The sequence below is a fragment of the Haliotis rubra genome, unplaced genomic scaffold (assembly GCF_003918875.1).
Source record: "Haliotis rubra isolate DU_JTF1 unplaced genomic scaffold, ASM391887v1 Scf24, whole genome shotgun sequence".
NCBI lineage: Eukaryota > Metazoa > Mollusca > Gastropoda > Lepetellida > Haliotidae > Haliotis > Haliotis rubra.
Window position 1 is genome coordinate 3,578,790 of NW_025766447.1, and position 18,648 is coordinate 3,597,437.

At 40.2% G+C, this 18,648-nt stretch overlaps 1 long non-coding RNA gene across 1 annotated transcript in view; it reads left to right on the forward strand.

Moving 5' to 3' along the window:
* The first annotated feature begins 4,506 nt into the window (after positions 1-4,506).
* The window catches only part of LOC124278650, an 88,191-nt gene continuing 74,049 nt past the window's right edge, over positions 4,507-18,648 (forward strand). The window contains exon 1 of the long non-coding RNA XR_006899145.1: positions 4,507-4,869. This is a non-coding gene — a long non-coding RNA (uncharacterized LOC124278650). The remainder of the gene's footprint in view (positions 4,870-18,648) is intronic.

Genomic DNA, 18,648 nt, shown 5'->3' on the forward strand with positions numbered 1-18,648 from the left:
GTAACTTTCATCACCTGATGTCCAAAATGATATAAAGGGTTATCACCGGATGTGCACAATGATATCAGCTTCTATCGATGGAGGTCTTCAATGATATGAAGGTTCCATCACTTGAAGTCAGCATACATCTCAAGGTTTCACCAATGGAGGTCAACACCGATCTCGAGTGTTCATCATTGGAGGTCTAAAAAGATCCCTGAGACTCATCACTTTATTATCTTTCGAGTGAGTGAGTGAGTGATTTTAGTTTCACGCCGCACTCAGTAATATTCCAGCTATATGGCGGCGGTCTGTAAATAATCGAGTCTGGACCAGACAATCCAGGGATCAACAGCATGAGCATCGATCTGCGCAATTGGGAACCGATGACATTGTGTCAACCAAGTCAGCGAGCCTGACCACCCGATCCCGTTAGTCGCCTCTTTCGACAAGCATAGTCGCCTTTTGTGGCAAGCATGGGTTGCTGAAGACCTATTCTACCCCGGATCTTCACGGGTCTATTATCTTCCGAAGATTTGATAATATTGTTCGGACATTTCTCTTGTCACAGAGCTAAGGATTATTAAAACTAGCAAATCGTTCACTACAAGAAATACATATACACGTGCTTTACGTTTTCGACTTGTTAAAGAAAATCTTAGAAGTGCAAATGGCTGCCTTCTGATTTCATAATCAGACAGGTAAATTCCAGATTCACTTCTACTTAAGCCCTTTAAGCACTAGCCAATAATAGATTCTTGTATGGTGTCTGTTTATTGCCCCAGAAATACGAAGGTGATTCTATTATTCATGTATACATAGATACAATTAAGGTGTCCAACATTTAGACACTTCAAATAAATATTTTGAGAATGACTTTTAGGCAAATAAAATCCCTCACATAACATGACAGTATGGTACATTTATATTTCTTAAAATAATTCATTAAAAAAATGTGGAATGTCAAGAAACATATATCTATATACTTGCGTCCGTGATGCTTCTCCACGCACAGAAGAGGAGGGGCACTCGCGATGTGTGGAGTCAACGGTTGTTAAAAAAAGTCAACACTTTATTATAAACGGAACGTGATTTCTTGTGGTTTCACTGTAAGCCGAACAATAAGGTCTGCATGAAGCAATAATATCATATGGTTACATTGGGTTACAATTTAAAGGTCTTTTCAGAGTGTAAACTCAATGTAATGTCATATATCAACACTCGCACATACAAATGTTATATTGACGTGGGCGTCGGTGCGGAAATTCTATACTCTTAAGTTAACACTGTTACAATTTCCTTGGTCACGTGACACAGTTTGAATAGAGTACTCCGTAGAAACACATATATAAATGGAACTGATTTTAAATTTCAGTACATAGTTTTAAAGAGGATAGGTTTATGCAAATAATCGGATAGTTGTAATACATTGCAATTTGAGGTTCCATCTGGCTTCTTGAAATAACTGACATACTCATTCGAAACAACACTGCAAATGTGCGCATGTTTTCATTTGGTAAGTTGAATCCATCCACATACAGTTCTGATTCGGACTGTATTCTTGAATCATCGAATTTATCAATATCAGTCGGATAGGTCCACGTTGTCAGGGGTGTGTCTGTTGATGCCGTGGCTCACCATCTACCACCACGTTTCCCCCTCACCCTACCTGCGGATAGGTCCACGTTGTCAGGGGTGTGTCTGTTGATGCCGTGGCTCACCATCTACCACCACGTTTCCCCCTCACCCTACCTGCGGATAGATCCACGTTGTCAGGGGTGTGTCTGTTGATGCCGTGGCTCACCATCTACCACCACGTTTCCCCCTCACCCTACCTGCGGATAGGCCCACGTTGTCAGGGGTGTGTCTGTTGATGCCGTGGCTCACCATCTACCACCACGTTTCCCCCTCACCCTACCTGCAGATAGGTCCACGTTGTCAGAGGTGTGTCTGTTGATGCCGTGGCTCACCATCTACCACCACGTTTCCCCCTCACCCTACCTGCGGATAGGTCCACGTTGTCAGGGGTGTGTCTGTTGATGCCGTGGCTCACCATCTACCACCACGTTTCCCCCTCACCCTACCTGCGGATAGGTCCACGTTGTCAGGGATGTGTCTGTTGATGCCGTGGCTTACCATCTACAACCACGTTTCCTTCTCACCCTACCTTCGGATAGGTCCACGTTGTCAGGGGTGTGTCTGTTGATGCCGTGGCTCACCATCTACCACATCGTTTCCCCCTCACCCTACCTGCGGATAGGTCCACGTTGTCAGAGGTGTGTCTGTTGATGCCGTGGCTCACCATCTACAACCACGTATCCCCCTCACCCTACCTGCGGATAGATCCACGTTGTCAGGGGTGTGTCTGTTGATGCCGTGGCTCACCATCTACCACCACGTTTCCCCCTCACCCTACCTGCGGATAGGTCCACGTTGTCAGAGGTGTGTCTGTTGATGCCGTGGCTCACCATCTACCACCACGTATCCCCCTCACCCTACCTGCGGATAGATCCACGTTGTCAGGGGTGTGTCTGTTGATGCCGTGGCTCACCATCTACAACCACGTTTCCTTCTCACCCTACCTGCGGATAGGTCCACGTTGTCAGGGGTGTGTCTGTTGATGCCGTGGCTCACCATCTACCACCATGTTTCCTCCTCACCCTACCTGCGGATATGTCTGGTATGCTTCCACTTGATGTATTGAGGTATGCCGAGCTGGAAACTGTCTTCAATCAATAACGTCATATCAATCATCTTGATGTCTTTAAAAAAAAACATTTCTGGGATGGTATAGCAATAATAAGCTATGGTTATCGATCCCACGTCTTGTTATGCCTACCATAATGATTGAAATAGAAATAGGTCAAGCGAAATGATCTTGTCTTTTGTATAATTATTTATGACAATTAATAACATTTCATAGCAGTAACAAACATGATAGAGAAACCATCATACCACCCACATGGCGTCATACCTTCAGTTGAAGTGAAAAAAATCATTGACAGAACCCAGGTCCCACCCGACATATGGAGGCAGGAAGCCACAGTATGCAAGGAATGTAGCTTCGATAACGCAATACACACGGCTCTGCTCTCTTTTAAATTACGACATTATATATATACGCCAAGTAGAAGAATGTGTCTACCAACACTTTCGTCTGGGTGGAGAGGACTCCGGATTCTTTCAGTCGGTGGGGTCTGTTGTAGAGGCTACCGAGTGGGCGCCGATGTTGAAATGGAATGCCAGATAACTTCTTAAATTGACAAAGTCAAAGCGACTTTGCTATATAAAGCCCAGCTATGAAGAGAGACAGTTTAGAAGCTCTGTCAATTTCTCAGTGTGAGTTCTGGCCGGTGGGTGGTCGTTCTTGGGTGCGGTCCCATGGGGCCACACAGAGGCTTAGCATCAAACAATTTCGCCCGGTGATGGGCTGGCAGGATTGTGTTACTGAACCATAATGCGGATGAATTTACAAGATCATATAAGAGGTTTATTTGCAATATTCTAGCCTTTTCTGGACGTATAATGTTAATTCGTACCACCCTGGGCAAAGGCGTATGTCGAGGGCGTCTGTAACTGTGTACTGCGATAATACAATCACACTTAGAGGGAACATCATCTGAAAAGATTAAGTCCGCAACAGGTGTATAAAACGGTGTGATTCACGCACTGCCGCAAACATTTGGATGCTGTTCATGTGTTGATGTCCACCACGAATTTCTCATAGTGGATTACACTGATTATAGATCAGAGGTAAGTTATGATCGTCTGTTATTGCTAAACCTACCCGGATGTATCGTCTGGATGTGTCGTCTGCTTGCCACTATGACAAGCATTTCTTAAGTTCAAAGTTCAGGGAGTATGTCTTTTAATATATATCGACAAACAATAGTCTCATATTTCACATGTCACAAATTTCGTTGATTATTTAAACAATAAATCATATATTTCAGCCTTAAATCTTGGTAGGCGAGGCACTCATACTTACAATTTGTCACTCGTTAATCGAAGGGAATATTCTTTCAAAGAATATGTGGTCGTCTGCTGAAGTGTCGTCTGCTTGTCTTGTAGTCTGCCTGTTGCGTTGCTTGGCTTACCCACTTGTAAACATCGAGGACGAACAATCTCAATCACAAGACGTTGCCACTGGGCCTATAGGACTTATACTATGTGTGTGATAATTACTCCAAAACTGACCAATGAGAGTGAAGTATTTGCGTCCATATGTGTACGGATCTCCCACAGTGATTTCCTCTGCACCGAGAGTACTGCAGAGTGTAGAAAGCACAACTCATCAGGTCCACATACAAATTCACCATAGTAGGATTTGGTTGAATCATATAAATCAAAAAGCGACTTGTTCCACATGAGATCGTCATGACTTGCAGTTTAAGTGTTGACGTTTTCCTTCTTTGAAATAGAAAATTCATATTTCAATTTATCGCACAAGACACATATGCTAATAGGCTGATAAAAGACCTCTGATCTACACACTATTAGCCCAGTCGAGTCGAGCATGCGGGGAAAACCGCTCGGGTCACATACCAATCATTTTAAGCACATTTTTGGTGTGATTTTGTTACGGGTACGGGACAACTGAGTTGACCTGCACGTGACATCATCTGGTGCTGGCTCGAGTGATAGTGATGAAATCGTCATGGCTATTTTCGGAGCTTATTTAGAGTAGCTATCAGTTGTTTTAGTCAACTCCAGGATTGAAAACAGTAAACACATAACAAGTTGATGTGAAGAATATGAAGCTCCAGTTATGAATGCGCCTGGTGTTCACGGTGTTTATCAGTTCACAAACATACACACGGAAGAGCAGTGACGGTTGAAGCTATCAATGGAATGTACCCCACTGGTAGGTGAGAAAGGCAAATCGCACAGGTATGTTAGATATTTTAATTTTATTATCATGGCAAATAGTACATGTATTTCTACGTAATTTGATTATCAAGCTGGGATACAATCAAAATATATGACCGCTGATGAATATAGTGTCTGCATACGTTTCCGTGTTAGTAGGAAGATCTCATTTTCATAGGAAGATATTCAAGTCTTGTAATGTAAATAAACTTTGAAATATAGTTTAGTTTAGTTGATACACTGATGTATCACCGATCATTGGTTTTGTATTGACACTATGACATTCACAGACTGTAGTAAACGTATATATCATGTAAAGGTCAGAGGACATATATGCATGTCTAAATATAGAAAGGTTGACATGGAAATAGCTTTCTTATTCAAACGGTGTCTCCATGTTTATGTGTTTTGTGCGTGGGTAACTGTGACTAACAATGGCATCAAGGAAGGATTCAACACAATTGCTGACCATGACGGCATATCTAATTTCGGGTCTGTAGGTCGGCTGTATTATGTAAATGTATTATTCTAAAATATATTACACAGAATATATATGATATATCATATCATATCATATGCTATAATGTAAATATGAATATGATATATGTTTACACACACATCGTAATAATGTACATAATAATAGACATATTAGCAATACAATAAATATATCACATGTAGTCTTGCAAAAAGCATCAGTTATTGTCTTCAACTCCTTGTCTGTGTGGCACCTATTATTCGTCCCTGCAGAACTGACTCACTCACTTACTTGTTCGTATTTGTTAATGTTATCCATATAAAACCTCTTTCTTATGAAAATTATACAAGCATAGAATTGAATAATTTAAATAATTCACATGGTAGAATACTTTTGTTAGTTAAAATAAAATCTGCTGCTTATCTGACATCAAGTTGAATATACACGTATCGTGTTTAGTTGGTTACCTCTAAACACCCATCAATTACACAAATCAGTGTTGCAATTACTGTCGAGATTTATCAAATATCAATTCAGCTTACCGGACGTAATATTTTCCTCCCGATTGCCATTGTTTACAAGAATCAAATGTCTTCGCTCGGCCGGAAAGCCATTCTGCCTGTCAAGGAGGCATCGCTAACCATGCGTGAAGATGGGTGTGTCGCGGAGTTTGACACTGATACATTGCTTGTTGGAAACACTGTCAAGGCTATGCTGGCGATGTGTGGACGGTTTGGTAATACAATTCACACCTGGTAATATAAAACTCCTGTAGAGTTTGTAGTCCTAGACCAGTCGAAGGTAATGGTTCAGTGGAATGTGGTAGATATTAAACAGTGCAATGTTCAGTGTCAATACGGTGTGTTTCTTGTGGGATAGTGGTATTGAACAGTATTCAAAAACATACTGAAAATATACATAATATAAACATTTGAATTAACTTAAGTTGTTCAATGTATTGAATATTTAATTCCAATAAAGATTTTTCGTTAACTTAATGTAGAACTTGTGTCATGCAACATGAGAATACAATGAATTTGTAAATCCTCAAGGTTCACATTTTTAACTGTCAAACAACCTGCAAATCAGCCATTGTTTTGAAATGTGTTTACAGGTATTTTGTTATCTTTGTGTGAAACATGTTCAATTACAATTTGAATACATAATTATAATATATGTTACAAGAAATAAGATAATACATATGGAATCAGTTTATACATATTTAAGAATGCATTTGCTTTGTGATCTATTAAGAATGCAAGTAAATCATTTGACGTTATTGACGATGTATGTTGTGAAGATCTTAAAATACGTCAACAGTTTGTTGATTGAACCTGCAGGTTTCATTGGCTTTCACTTGTTAGCACAGTATGGACACATCTCTAAGTTGGAACAAAATATATGCAGAGAAATTCTTATAATTTGTTTATAGCAATATGTTTTAAAAAACAAAACAAAAAACATGCAGCGGCTTTTCTTAACAACAAAACGAATTATATGATACTGTCATTAAGTTATTTATCTGTCGAAAAATGAAGAAATATATACACAACAAAGAGTTGTTTACTTGTTTACATGTTACTAGTTGAATCATGCAAATGATCCTGATGTGATGTTTAAACGTGTAAATGAGCAAAGTCTAAGCATTAAAAAACAAATCAATAAACATACAGTGGCTTTTCTAAACAACTAAACAAATTATGTATAAATTATGTATATATGATACTGTCATTAAGTTTTTAACATGTCGTAAAATGTAGAAATATATACACAACAAATAGTTATTTAGTTGTAACTAGTTTATTGACGCAAATGGTCTTTGGGGAAATGCTGACAAGTTATCAGTGGCCATGTATTGGTTTAATCGTGTCATTGAGTAAAGTCTAAGCATCCCTTTAACATGTTGTACACAGTAACCAATATACAGTAACACCATCCCTGCAGTAGCATGTGACGAGTGTCAATCAGAAACCATATCAGGGACCAGGTTCGTTAAGCCATGGTCGACCTCACACCCAAGTGGGTTTGTGAATAAACTCCAGATTCATTCATATAACACGCTTCAGAAACTACGGTCGTGTTCATTTCTTAGTTTCCAAGTCGTCTCGCCGATCCTGTTAGCGAGGAGGACACGGCGTGCCCCGAGGCAATGGTATAAAGACAGAGTGAGCCATTTTCATCATCGCTTACGCGATCGAAAAACGACTGATATATTTGATATTAGCTGACGTCGTTTATATTGTATGAAAGTGTTTATCATGACAAGAATTGATGACATAAGTTCGCGCTGAGTACAGCTGCAGGGTGTAACTATCTGATAATCAGCGGCGCTCAGTCATCGTACCGTGCGCGTTTCTACATGGAATGACGTAAATAAAACGCGTTCCTAAAGAATTAAACTACCGGGTAAAAGAAAACATACACTTAAAAGTAGGATTTTACTGAAAAATTACAATCCTTATCAAATAGTTAAAACACAGCTGTGGTTCCCAACACATCACGATCAAATAAGCATATATTGTTTCATTTGACCATTAAACGTGCGTGTATACCTCCTCGGCAGTTTGGTTCTCTTCAAATGTATGATAATGGTTTAGGAATGACATGGTTTCAGCTTTATTTTAACCCCCCACTACAACCACTCCACCCCAAGTTTCCATCTTCAAAAGCTTCTTTTTTTTAAATTGGTATTTATCTTCCTTCACCTTCCAAAACTGTTGCTCATATATCCGTAGTTGTGGAAACAGAATGTACTCATAATTCATACAGATGTCACCAAATATCTTAAATCTATTATCATATCTCAATTCATATCATTCACTACAGGCTGAGAGAATGGAAACGTTATCATTCTGAACATACTAGATAAATGTACCAACCGTTATGCCTGGAAAGGGATATTGTTCTAAAAATGTACACAGTTCATAATATTTAAATATACTTGATTTCTTTAGTATTGTATTATTAATACAGAACGTCAGTACGATAGAATACCCAGTCTTGACTGTCCCTGAAACAAATTCTGTTTGGTGTGAGGGGGAAAATAGCTGTGGAAAATATATGAATGGATCACTGACAATCAGGTATGACACCAGGTGTTCGCGATAAGGTACCCATGTCTTGGACTACTGGTAGCAACTTCCATTCACAGAAAAGGTTATGTCTGACTGTACTCCTGCCGTCCGACTGCAAGTACTGATAAAAGTTGTCACTGAAGATTATACAATGTCTTATTGTAGTTAATGGTCAACAGGCCAGTTAAGTCAAGTCGAGTCGATTTATTCTCAAAAAGGTGCTTATTTGCAATTGACATAATTTAGACGTGATGAGAGATACATGAATACTGGTATGTCAAACAGGTTTGTTTTTGGTTGCTATTAGTGGGGGAAATGGAAATAAATGTAGGGCACATCACATGTGTGTATTTAAATACAAGTGAAAGTGTAAACCAAGATTGGCAGCTTAACAACCTGGTAAGAAAGTCAAATGTACCGGTGAGCCCTGAAGATGAATTACCGAACAATATAAACCATCATAAAGAGCACAGCACTTTAATGAAGATTAATTATTAGCTATAATACATAATTGACAAATTTGACAGAATCAGCCATCAACTCGTATTGTATTAAATGTTACAGGTATTCATTTCGTGCACAATTGTTTTATAGGTATGATATTGACGGGATGATATAACGAAACAGTGCAAAAATGCCAGGTAGAAGATTAATTAAGGAATACATCAATCAGTTACAGCGATATTTAGTTTGATGGTGGCATTAAATTGTGACGGTAATGTATATGGAGTTGAAGGACTGGAGGTCGGTCGTCTCACATCCTGCCTCTCTAGGTGTAAGTCGACTCTCCCAATCGTCCTGTCTACTCTCCTTCACGACTAGGAAGGTCAAGGCCGCCCTAAACAAACCTTCTCACCGTGATCAGGGTGCTTGATAAGATCTGTGCATTTATTATCCACTATTAGGTTGATTTAAGGGCAGTAATGACCTGATAATGTTACAGACACGTTGTCCACATGGAGCAGAGTTTCTACAAGAACCCATTCAAGGAAACTAAGGACACGTGATCTGCCGTGTCCCTAAAGCCCCTATCCAGATACAAGAGTCATAATTGAATTAAATGGCGGGGTTTGCGTAACCTACTTGAATAGTGATTTCTTTTTGTTGACAAGGACAAGGGAAAGTAACTTGAATCTCATTTTAGTGATAATTTAGAAGGAGGTGTTTTCATTTATCACTTTGAAATGTAATCATACTGACCGACTTATTGATAATTATTTATATCATAGATACACAAATAGTAAGTGTACTCTGTTATCGATGGTTCGTAGGAACCTGTAGGTTACTCGCACTGAGCCATGCACTTGGTTTGTCTAAACAAACATCACTGACACATCCGTTACTATTAAATTATTTACTACATGTATTTGAATGATTCAGGAAAATGAAAATAATGATCACAATATATGCAAATAGAATCAAAGGTTTTTAATATTAAAAAAGGTTGCTTGTAAAACGCCTGTAGTTGAACACGAGAAAGAGAGTCTGTGCCTTTAAGAGACTCGTAAATAGTGTTGAAAGGCCCTTCCTTCCTCCACTCCCCTGTTAGACTTCCTACTGTAGCCCTTCTCATTCAGTCTCTCCAGCCATTCATCAGAGGAGCCTGGGTTGGAGATAACGACCCTATAGTCCCCCAATCTTTACAACTTTAACAACCATGTTCGTATTTTTCTAGGTCACCAGGCACATATTTTACACCGCCATTTAAGCGTTGCCAAATATCCAAGTATAACAAAGGGGGGTAACTCTTGATTGATTTGTACACGCTGGGTGGAGGTTTTGGTCGTCGGCGACAAAATAGAGAATATAATGAGGCTTGTTTCTGACATGTATGCGAATCTGTATGTCGTTAAAAACATGGATACAATTCACAAAGGCCACAAAATGGCATGCACATCCTGAGTTGTGTCAAGATTTGTACCGGAACAACTATTTCAAATATATCTACAGGTAAGCAGCAGTAAGCTGGTTGAGAACGATCAGAGACGCCGTGACACGAGCTGTCAGAGCACGTGTTATACTCTCAAATTAAAGATGTCTTTTTGATATTAGTTAAGTAGTAACCTGTATCAGACATAGTAGGACTGTAAGTATCAGTAAGTGATAATGGATAAGAAGAGTAGTAGTTGTGGTATTTATAGCAACGACAAGGACGACGATGATGTTGTGTTGTTGTTGTTGTTGTTGTTGATGATGATGATGATGATGATGATGGAAGTAGATGTATCTGGCTGATTACTACAGCAAGAACAAACGAGAGTAGTAGTAGTAGTAGTAGTAGTAGTAGTAGTAGTAGTAGCAGGATTACGGAGAGGATGATTTGTAACCGATCAATAGAATCGTTTTCTCTTCCTTTAAAGGGCGGTGGGGTAGCCTAGTGGTTAAAGTGTTGGATCGTCACGCCGAAGACCCGGTTCGAATCCCCACATGGGTACAATGTGTGAAGCCCATTTCTGGTGTCCCCCGCCGTGATGTTGCTGGAATATTGCTAAAAGCGGCGTAAAACCAAACTCAGTCAGTCAGTCAGTCGGTCTTCCTTTAAAATAATTCTTTCCCGTTGATATAAATAGTAACTCTAACAGAGCCTCCCCGAGGTTTACGAGCCTGTAAGCCGGTTCCTGCCCATGTAATCGTACTTGCTTTAGAACGATCCTGACTCGCCTTAACGTGTAGGCAACCAGCAACTACCGTCTCACATCAGCTTTGTACAATATCAACTCAACCGGTTAACACTACCAGTGCACAAACGACCAAGTGACATCCATAGCTCAGCTTTAGTATTTTAATTGAAGGTTTTGTCAAAAGATATTTCCTTTTTGGATTAGAGGTATATGGTAGCTCTTAGAACAGACTCCCCGTGACCGAGTCTGCGGGGTGCTGATCACGGGAACGAAAGAGATGCTGCTGCTACATTGACGTTTCGTCTTGATAGACTTTACCTTTATCACTGTGTGCGAGTGTGTCGGGTTTAACATCACCTTGAACTTTAATTCACTGATACCGTGGCTTTCAGCTACATGGGATAGGCAGCTTCAGCTTCATGTGGAAACAGATCGTAGATGTTCATCGGTTTTTGGCAACCTACACGCGGCATGCTGATAGACCAAGAGTTGTAATTGGTGAGAATCTGAATTCGAACATTATCAGCGGATCCGGATACGGCCAAGGCAAACAACTCTTTATAATGACTTGTTCCACCTGGGACCACTTCGCCACCCATACTCAAACATGTTAAATATGTAGTGGTAATGTACTTTGTTTTCGAAAATAATCATTGGAACCTAACCGCCTTATATCAGTAAAATGTCTTTGTAAGTGAAACGCTTACGTTTTCGCAAACCGTGTGTGTGTGTGTCGGGAGCTGCATGCCTTACAGGACATGCTTTAGCAAGAACACCCGGTGTCATCAGTAACGTTCAGCCATCTATTCATATAACCACCACTATTGGCCTTCTAGCCCAGTCTGGCCTGTTTCGGCAGGTATTCGAGACTGATTTTTCTCTAGCCCTGATGTTATGTTTCAAATTGAGGGTATCAAATTTAAATCTCGAGAATGAACTTTTGAATATAATAGCGGAAAGACTGGTATGAATATAAACAGATGCATCATGGGTAGAACCTATCTTGGCTAGATTAGTTTTTATCAATGAAGAGCACGGCGACTTTTGTGCTGATCATTCTCTGATACCCCACAGTGTCTTATATTATCTACTGATGCAGGTCCGTGTTATATAGTTATCGTATAGCACACCTTAGACCTATTTATCACACTGTATCTACTACTAGATCATTGTTTTGCGTAGTGTTCATACAACTTTAAACGACGTTTCTTTTAAATGTCGTTTAATTATTATTGACAGTGTTGAAAAACGAGGGGTAATTTTAGGGATTTTTAAAAAGTAATTCAGACAAATCATGTCAGCCTATAGTAGAGGACTTTCTTTTGGGCTTCCTTGAGTATCGTATACACAGCCAGCGTCCCTTGACGCTGAGAGGAGGGGGTATTGTTATTTTGTACCCCTGATATTCTACAGGATGCGTGAATGGACCACGAGATTGTCGAGTCCGTATATCAGAACTCCTTCATTCAGTAACAAGTCACATAGACAAGGTCTTTGTATCGCCAACGTCTTTTCAACCCAGAACTGCAGGGCGCCGCTTTCGCGTTCGCCCAGTTGTCACTCACCCAGCTGGGGGTGAAGAGGCCGATTAAAAACCCGCCCCGGAAAGCGGAACGAACGTCGACAGTGTGATAGAGTTTCTCAGCTTCTGCCGCACGCCCTACAAAGAATTAATAGTCGATCGAGAGGTTATGTTTACGTTTGAATAGCCACCAGTACCGTGTTTAGGGCTAACACTAAGGTTTTGTATAATGTCTGCTCATCTTGTCGCATGCTGCTCTTCCAAACATGTAGCTGACTGTAGGAGTGGAAAATGTTCATGTAAACAACGTAAGGGAAGAATAATAAAATATGCAGGAGCGCCTGTCTGTTGCCGTCAGGAGACTGCCTTATCTTTCGGCTCTCGTAAAAAAACACGGGGATTATGCAGTAAACACTCATACCGCACCTGTCGGAAGCGCTTCTCCCCACGTGCTTTCAGCTTGAGAATTGCTTCCCATAGCGAGCGCTTCTGCCACCAAATTGTGAAGACGACTGCTGCCACCAAATTAGGAAGTCCAGCGCTTCCACCAAAACTGCATAGGTGACAGCTTCCTCCTCTTGGTGGGACTGTGCCGCTTTTCAGTGTCCATGAAAGACTATCGTCAGCTAAACATCCTGTATTGCTTCTGCCGCGACCTCATTTTCCCTCTGCCTATTTAAAACATTTTAGGAGTTGTCTTTTTTTCTAGTGTAACAAGTATTCCATTGTAAGCGGGATCGTAGCGTAGAGGGACTGAGTCTGTATAAGCTGATTGAGGCCAGATAATACTGCTAAGCCATGCGTTGCAGAAACACACACACATGGCAAACGTGGCCTCATCACTGCACAGTCGTAGAGGCCTGATGTAACTACACAAGGCATCAGAACGTCATCATTGTTGGAAGATCAGCATCTTTACATCAGCACCATATGGCGCCGGATCCCACGATATCATCACTCACCTGTTATGCAATCAAAACTACCACGAGTGAAATTATTAATTTATCATCATGCTTTTTCTCCTTAAGGCTGACTAAGTAAATTGGCAATGATTCATTCAATCCGTTCAAACATCTCTCTGTATGTTTTCCTTATTAATTACATGAAACAATATATCGGTCAGTTTCACACAAACGCTTGGGGTATACAGGAAACTAGAAGGCTGTAAAGGTCGGTCATCTTGTTATCTTCAGTAGGAATAAGGACGTGGCCCGGGATTTGTGTCTTGGACCCAAATCCCTTTTTCCAGATTACGGCTGCTGTACTGAACATACTGTGGGTATATATTTATGAAACTCCGTTTTATGCTCCGTTTTCACATCTGAAATGTCCGTTATGCCCAACATTTTGTTCAGTATTATCAAGAGATATTCCCATCTTCCCGAAATATTAATTCAACGCCCCTTTTTACAAGTCATTTCCTGGAAACAAGTACTTTACATAGCTGGGAACACATATATCTTAACTCAAAGTAAACAAAGTTCACTATTGAAGACACAGTTTCTACCTTTCTTTGTTCATTGACTGGTTGTTCTCGTCTCATATATGGTGTAACCTATGTTATATTTATTTATCTAGCACATCAATTTAACTTTGTACGCGTAAGATGTTTGATAGGTATCAATTGTCTCTGCTAAGCATATTAAATATATCAATTACGATTCGAAATAAGATTGTATTACCCCAGAAGGAAGGTGGGCCTGACGCCTTTGTGAAGGCACATAACACACGCAATGAGTTATTGTTGCTGCGTTTGTTAAGGGAACAAACACTGTTGTTTACTTTGAAATATAGGCTAGGTATATAGGCTAGGTCAAACCACAGGCCTTTTTTCAAATTGTGCATTGATAAGCGAGATCACCTATGGTTAGCGAAGAGAAAATAGGACTGATCCAATTCATCACGTACGGTTTACCGGGAATCTTGAGCATAAATAACATGTAACAGAACTGTTCTGTCCTCTACTAAAGAGGGCACTATTCTACAGGTGAATCACTTCTAGCAACACATGTATGGCGTATATCAACAATACTTTTCCTTCCATATGACCGTCTCTCGAAGATAATCACATGCATCTAGGATAAAGAAAGTACTGTTTACTTCATGATGACTGGCGTCCTCCTGAAAGATAGCCTTGTGTGCCCGTGACGTGAGCTATTGCATGCGTTATGTGTACGCTGTTTGTCACTAACGAACATTCACATGCTACACACCTCATGGCCAATATTTTCATTGACGTCGAGACGCTGTGTACGTTGATGTACATATCCCAGTTTATCTCAACGATATTTATAATGATCCTGTTTTACAACACCACCAGAACCTATGAACTTAAAAATATAAATCTGTACAATAAAGAACATACGACATCATTTCAACAGAGAATGTAGAATGTGTAGAATGTTGTTACATATCGACCATTTTATTGTTTAAGAATAATGTGTTCCGGACGATGATGGGAAAATGTATAATCCCAGGTTTTAACAAATGACATGTTGTTTTTCAGAACTAATAAGTCGTGACTCTGGCAAATATCGTTTGGTTTGGAGCGTTGGATATTCTTCGGCCCCCCTAACCCAGGCTCCCCGGATATCACTTGATATCAACACAATGCATTTATATATGTGCGAGGACTATGACGAGGACTATGACGAGGACTATGACTGTAACTTTTGATCTGATTCATTACTCACCTCTGTTACAGGCTGTTTTTGGTTTACATACGCTAATGTCTCTCGAACATCAATTTCTGGGAAAAACAAGATTAATTATAGCGTTAACCCAAATCCTAAAAATGACCTTTCGAACCCTTTTGTTATTGACCGATATGGCTCGATAATATTTGCTATTACTGGGTGTTATTGGCCGATATGGCTCGATAGTATTTGCTATTACTGGGTGTTATTGACCGATATGGCTCGATAGTATTTGCTATTACTGGGTGTTATTTGCCGATATGGCTCGATAGTATTTGCTATTACTTGGTGTTATTGACCGATATGGCTCGATAGTATTTGCTATTACTGGGTGTCATTGACCGATATGGCTCGATAGTATTTGCTATTACTGGGTGTTATTGGCTATCATGGACCCGCTTTGTTAGTTATATTTCTCACGGGACCTCCTCAGGTATTGACCACTTTCCATTTATTCCGTTCAAAACACCATGTGTATAAATGTATTGCACGAAATGCAGTTTAATAGCAGATTTAATGCACATCAACTTTTGTTGGTTAATAAACGTGACCTGTATTTTGTTGAAAATGGGTCGGTCTACAACATGAATTTTATGAAGTTAAAACTTTGATGTTTTGCATATTTATAGCCCGTCATCCCAGACGGGTGTAGGCATGGGCTTGTAGCCTTTGTCTTTATATTGAATGACACACTGGCCATTGAATAGCAGTCCTGCCGAGACATTTTCTATATGTGACCTGTTTGAAATAGTTATAACCTCATAACTCTGGTTGGTCTATATTTGGTTATAATTCGTGAAACCGACGGGATGTCTGTTGCCTCCAGATGACATTGGCTGTCCTAGACAAATATGCTAATGAAGTCATATTAAAGACCAAGGCGACGCCTGAATGTCCAAGTTTTGTATTGAAGACGATTGGACGGCTTAGACAAATCATAAGGGAATACAACGTGTGTTATATGCCAGGTGTGTTGATACTTGATTTGAAAGTGCTGGCAGAAATTCTGCAGAGGGTAAAAGAGCACAGAGCCCCGCCTTAGACGTAAATAACATACAGCGTCAGTCTTCCTTAACTTGAAGCATTACAATGAATAAACAATTTGGAGTTTTCAAACCAAATATACTAACGGTGATGTGGCCCATGAAGCATGTTCTTGTCCAGATGTGAAATAACCGTATATCATAAATCCGTATGATCAGACATATTTCTAAACCATGACTCTTCACGTTCATGTGTAGGTCAGACATATCACTAAAACCATAACCCTTAAGTTCCGCACAGATGAACCATGTTCTTCATGAACAATTCTCTATGTTCCTTCACAGATCAGACATATTCTTCATGCACAATTCTCTACGTTCTGGCTCAGAACAAATATATTCTTCATGCGCAATTCTCTACGTTCTGGCTCAGAATAAATATATTTTTCATGAATAATTCTTTATGTTCCACCACAGATCAGTTGCATGAACGGATGCTGTTAGCGGTAGAATTTTGGATTACCTTTTGGATTACCTTCCAGTTGATTGGGTAACAGGGTTTTGCACCTTCGTCACACCTAATACCTAACTGCTAGATAATGTTGTTCTATCCAAGAAAGGCGTTGTATCCACATTCCGTAAAATGTTTCCGACAAGTTAGTCTCAGTGCAGTCAGCGTTAATAATCCAATGATGCCAGCAATCAATCTGAACGGAGTTGAGACTCTGATCTCTACGTGTCAACATATTCTGCCTTTGAACACACCTGCTCTATAATTTACTTTGTTCTACTTATAACAATGGGATCCTTAACTTTTTTCATTTCCGTCATAAATTAACTACATCAACGTTGCAGAATTGATATTTTTGAACAGTGATATTAATTTTGAACGCTAAAATAGTGATGTGAAATATCCGGGTATATGCCATTCATATCACATAATGTTATAGATAGAGCATTAAAACGAGGAACAAAAGTGTCAAAAATTCATTCTATAATGAAAATAAAAATGAGTGTTTGGTTTTCACTATTATTATAAAACAGGGAGAATAGAAGCTGTTCGTGACCTTACTCTGCCCCACCTTTGGCATCTGACATTAACACATGCAAAGGAAAGCCAATTGTTCACCTGGAAAACAATGATCTTTGACAGTTATGCTTGGACACATCAACGCGCCGTATTTGTGCCGTGGTGCATGTCATTTGCAATTACCTATCATGCACTAAGTAACCAATAATTGCAAACGTTGTGCATTTACAGTGCATTCATTTGTGCATCATCCACCCTGTATCCCTGTGTGGAGATGCCTTTGATATCTCAGAGAACGCTTAAAGGGAGATCATTTCGTCTGGCAATGCCCCAGGATCAATACGTTCAGAAGCAGGGTCACACTGTACCATGAAGTTAACGCATGTCCCTTCAACCACTAACCTACCTTCCTCTATTCTAACAACTTCCAGGTTACAATGTTCTTTTGTAGGTGAGTATAGCCAACAGAAGATCGTGTGACTGTGTGTGACGACAGCCGGCGCCATTGTTTGGCGTCAGTGGCAGCAGTGTGTCGCCAGTACCAGATAACGGCAATGCTGGTAGAGTAGACTGGGAAATGGACACTGTTCATTAGCATCAGATGCAGGGGTATTAAACAAACAATATCTCGTAATAGTTTCCGTGCTGTCCTGAACATAATATTAATTGTGTTATCATATTCCGTTGTGTTAGTGCAGGAAGGGCATCCCTGGCAATATTAATGCCTGCTTCGAAGGTATACATGTCGCCATGGAAAATGATTTTCAATATTCTTGTAGATGTACGGTCCAAATCCACATTATGCTTGAAACATGGGCACTGGGGTTTAGAGAGTAGATTCTGAAAACGTAGAAGATATAATGTAGGATATGTACAGTCTTAAAAAAAGAAACGCATAGGCCAAAAATAAAGAAATGTATTAAACGTATTTAAGTGTACATAAGTCGATGAAGCTTGAACATAGATGAAGGAAATTCAACACACGGGTGTACATATGTACTGTTGTCATTGTCAGCATTAATTCCGTTCACTCACTGCGCATGTGTGGACACAAGGGGGCGTTCAGGTCATTACCTGGTGACACCACCCATTGCAGCTGTCGCAGCTCGACCCCTCTTTGGAAGGAATTGCACAAGTCGTCGGATTTTTGCTTGGGGAATTTTTCGCCATTCCTTCTGCAACGCGTTGGCAAATTCTGCAAGTGTCTGAGGACGATGGTGACGTTTACGGACGCGTCGATCAAGTTCGTCGATAGACACGCGTTAGACACGCTGTCTCCCATCCCGTCGCTGCAGAAGTTGAACGCTATTCATCGCTCAACCAAACGCGTTCCATGCGTTCCCCAGGCTCCATGCCTGTAACCTGTTGGACCACTGGACACGTCGTTGCCAGCGTAGCC